This window comes from Sapajus apella, unplaced genomic scaffold (genome assembly GCF_009761245.1).
Source record: "Sapajus apella isolate SASKATOON/1434 unplaced genomic scaffold, GSC_monkey_1.0 scaffold35, whole genome shotgun sequence".
NCBI lineage: Eukaryota > Metazoa > Chordata > Mammalia > Primates > Cebidae > Sapajus > Sapajus apella.
This window is the reverse complement of record NW_022436975.1, coordinates 9383013-9388114: the sequence shown is the minus strand read 5'-3', so window position 1 is coordinate 9388114 and position 5102 is coordinate 9383013.

Here is a 5102-nt window from a genome sequence, read left to right as displayed (position 1 = left end):
TTCCTCTTTTACTATGCCCATTTTGTTCCCAGTCCAGGAGGTCTTAGGATATTGGGGAGATGCCAAACATCTGGGGTTTGTGAGAGAAGGGGAGGGATCTCCATGCTTGACTAGCTTAATCTTCATGTGTCCAAAGGGAGGCTCAGCATCCTGTGGCCCGAGGGGTCTGAAGTCTGTTCGCTTGGCAGATACCTATTGAGCCCTATAGAATCATGCAGGATGCTCCACCTGTGTAATCAGGAGATAGGTAAGAAGTAGCCAATTTTATAACATTTCCACAATAACTAGGGTTACAATAATTATTCCATAACCAAGTGTGTAATTTTTTTGACAGGGGAACTCTATTTTAATCTTTCCTATATAATTACCCTATGTATTATTATTAAATCTCTCACTTTCAGAGCGTTTACTCCATGCCAGGCCCTGACATAAGTGCTTTACATATATTAGCTCATCTAATCCTTACAATAATTCAATAGATAATTATATGTTGTCGTTTCTATCATATGAATAAGAAAATGGATTCATAGAAGCTGCATTATTTACTTAGTATTTCTAGCCAGAAAATAGTATTCCTAATATTTAATCTGGATTTTTCTGATTTAAGAATCCTGGATAAAGATTACTTTTGACATTTCAATTGATTATTGCAAATATTAATACAAATACTGTAACTAATAATGAAGCACTGGGATCTCCTGTTTCTGTTGTGTGATAAAATGAACAGAACCAGTTAAAATATTGGTTTTAATTTTCTGCACTTTCCATTCCTATGTGTTCTCTTCAGTAAATACCACCACTTCTCCAAAAACCTACGGATATTTTTTTTTAAAAGAAAACACCAGTATACATTGCACATAGGAAAAATAAATGTTATTTGTAAAACTGTTAAAAAAAGGAAGTGGAACAATAGTTACCTAAATTTAGCAGATGCTGGAATATTATAGTAATACATGAATCAATTATGAATGATAAATATATGTGCATTTATAACCTAAACATCCATAATTGATCATATATGGTTTATTTTATATTAGATTCTTAGTGAACAACACAACATCTAATACCAAATATTAATATTGTTCTTACAAGAAAATTTTAAAAAATTGTTTTTCTGCCATGTTTCTTAATGCTACCAATATAAATGATGAAAATTTCTTACTCTATTTGGGCTTTTTGTTTGTTTGTTTGTTTGTTTGTTTTAGAAATTGTTTTACAATGAAGTCCCTGCCAATGACTTTAAACCTTGTTTGGATGACTGTTTAGCAAACTGGAGATTTCTATTTGGTTTGTAAATAACCTGCTTGAAATCTGAAAGAGGAGACTGTAGCAGTTATAAAGCTAACAGAATCTTAGGGACTTCTTTTTAAATTTTTTTCACAGATATTTGGGTAGGTCGGATGAAATCTCACATATTAAAATCACTTATTTATAAGTGCTAACTACACAGAATGAAATCAAAACACAGTGAATAAGGAATTTAAGGAACTGCTGTCCTGGAGTGGTAATAGATTGAGATTCTGAAATATATTATTGCTGTCACTAAGCTAGATACTGGTAATTGAGCTAGACTGATTTAACATTGCTGTTGAAAGTCTCTGACTATTCTCTCAAAGGATGTGGTCTTTGTGACTAGTCACAGGTTTCACTTAAACTCATTGTTTTTGATAATAACAAGTCTCTTTTTTGGACCTGTCCACATTGTGCCAAGTAGTGCGGAGATTAGAGAGTTTATCAGTTGTAGCAGATATCCATAATGGGTCAACAACAACAAATACAATTATGTAAACTGGAATTGAATTTAATTCCCAGTCATAGCAGCCAGGAAGAATTTACCAAATCTATCAATCGTTAAATTCCATGATGTGCCTGAAAATATGTGGTAATCGAAAATGAAATAACTGAGACTAGAAAGAAGATATTATGTTTTCATTTAAGTTCTTAACTGACTTATACAGAAGATGCCTATTAGTTTATTCTGCATGATTTGGTAATTTCAATTCTACATGAACTGGCAGTTCACCTTTATGTTCCTATTTACTGCTCTCAGCAAACCCAGGAGATGAACACTATTATTAATGACATTTCACAGATGGTGAAACTGAGTCTTAAGGTGATTAAGTCACTTACTCATTATCCCACAGCTGATAAATGGCATAAAAGGGATGTGAGCCCAGGTTTGCGAGTCTGTAAAGGTCTAGTTCTTAACCACTCTGCAACAGTAGCAGAAGTACCAGTAGTAATCATAGAAAGAAAAAAGAGCTGACATTTACTGAGTACTCATTGTATGCCAACCCCAACCTTTGTTACAAACAGCTAGCTCAGAGCCATCCTCAACCAAACCATTCAGAGATCTGTGCCAGCCTGAAATAGCAATGCCCAATGGCCAACAGCTTCCCCCAGCACCTAGCAGGTTCTGAGGCAAGTGCATCCCTCTGTGGAAAGTCTCTCCAGCACTCCAGAGGAGAGAGTTCCAGCAAGTCCCAACTGTGAGACACCTGAGTGACTTCTGAGCCATCAATGAGTCACCGCTATGCATTCTCCACCATCTGGAGCTTAGCTAGGATGGCCACGAGGAGATCTTCCCTGGGTGCTCCATGTCAGCCGTGGGAATCATGCTTGCTCCTTCCATCTGTGGCTCCTGGGTTCCTTAGTATGCTTTGTAACTCCCAACAGGCAACTCCCCATAAGCCAATCTTCTGTTAATAATTCCTTATATTACACTTAGTGATTGTAAACATTATATATGTACTGTCTCCTGACTGGACCTTAATTCATAAATTATTTCCATAAAACTCCATAAACAAAAACAATCATTAGCTCCTTTTTATAGGTGAAGCAACAGAAGTGCAGAGCAGTGAATGTGGTTTTCTCAAGTCTGCTAGCTCTTAGAGTTGATAGGTGTGGCTCTCCTTTATCCCCCTTTGTCTTCCAATGGTTGGAGGTTCCCTGAGTCCCATTCTCAGTCAATATTCAGTGTGGTCAACTTTCTAGTTCTTTAGACTCCAACCAGCACTCTGTTAAAAACGGAATTGTTTAAAAAAAAAAAAAACAAAATAAATTGTTTCTCCTACCCACTAAACATATTTTGAAGTCAATCTCTCAAAGTTGACTGTATTTGGAGATATGAAGCAATTAAGTTTAAATGGGGTAATAAGAGAGTAATCAGTCATGTTAAAAATGATTGATGTGGTCCTAACATGATAGGACTAATATTCTTACAAGAAGAGGAAGAGTCTATCTCTTTGCACACAAAAAAAGGACATTTGTGAAGACACGTGAGCAGGTGATTGTTTGCAAGCCAAGGAGGCTGGTCTCACCAGGAACTGATAATGCCGACACCTTGATCTTGTACTTCCAACCTCCAGAAACTTAAGAAAATAAATTTATGTTGTTTAAGCCACTTAGTCTGTGGTGTTTGGCTATGGCAGCCCAAGCAGACTAAATCACAGCCCAAAGCTGGTAAATCCCAAATCCACACCTCTAGCTTTAGTTGTCTACCACACCTCTTCAGGTAGTTTTCAAACTTTAATCTTGCCTCTCCAGATTGTCCTCCTCATTAATTCTCCATCATCATTAAGGGCCTCACTAGCTGTGGAGTCACTTGAGCCACTGACCTTGGGATCTCCCACTTCTTTAGTGTCCCACAGCCTTCATAGTTATGACAGTTCTAACTATCAGATAGTCTAATTCGTTTTCTCCTTTGTTTTCTATACCACTTGCTTATTTCATGATTTAATTATATTTCATTTGGATCTTTGCAGAAGGCAAAGTGTTCTTGATGTCTCTTAGTGCTCCTTTTCTCCATCCCTTTTTACTTCATGCCATAAATCCTGATCTGATTACGCTGCTCTACAAGCCTTTGACAGCCCCTTGCTCACAGCAGCCTTTTCCAAAGTCTGTCTCACAGAAGATATTCCCAAGAGACTGTCTCATAAAAAGGATTTTGTGGTTTGACTCACAACACCCATTAGTATAGTAAAGGCTCATAAAAGATATGCAGAATATCTTCTATTTAACTTTATTTAGTCCAGCATTTTTCAAATTTTGGAACTATCCAGTCTCTCCCATTTTTTCTTCTTTGCACATGTTTGGCTAGATGAGCTGACATATTAGATAAGACAAAAATCTCTTAATCTTGGTTTGGCAGAGTCTGGTTGTCGCCGTGTAGTGAATAGTGCTGCTGTCCTGCACACATCTCCTTATATCTTACTGTTTCTATGGGACTGAGCTCAGCCTCCATACTTTGGAGGAAGCTTGAGCCTCAGGCTGAAGGATGACAGAGAAGCAGGAAAGCCCAGCTGTCTTATCTCAGGTCAGGATTACCCCGAGAGCTCATTTTCCTTCCAGAGCTCCCCCATGGTTCATACTGACACTGCAATCCTGAGACTGTTGCCTACAGTTATACAAGGCTAGCTTCTTTCTCTTTCCTGTCTTGTTGAGGTAATTAATAAACCATGTGCATACAAGTCTTTGTCTTGGGCAAGCACCTGAGAAACCTGGCCTGAGATGGTACACCAACATTCTTTCAAAGCCTATGTTATTACATAGCAGTAATGTGGTTCAGAGAGAGCAGTAATTCCATTCTTCCTACACAGTGATTAGCTCAGGAGAATGGAGGTTCATACCAATTAATGCATAGAACTACCCTAGAATAATCCAGAATTAGGATTAGTTCTGAATTGGACATGTGATCCACTCAGACCATTGACACATGAGGAGGGGATTTAGTGAGCAAGTGTATAAAATTACATAAAAATTAGGCCCAAAGACATTTATTATGAAATAATCATGCTTCTAGCTCTGATTTATCTCAGATGGAATGTAAAGTAGTTAATGGTGAATTGAGACTATTTGCAGTGACAGAGTTCTATAGGAAGGCTTATTTAAGTAAAACTACATAGCAAACCGCAACGTGAATCTGATCATTTTTGAAAAAGAAGCAATGTGAAGGTAGTTCTAGTTTATTGGGATTTACATATTTTCATTTAGAAAACCTAAATGAGCAGTTTATAGTCACAGAAGCAGAGAAATCTGTTTCACCAAGCTTTATGAGAGCCTGGTATCAACTTTGCTGAAATATTTCAAACTCTCCTACATCA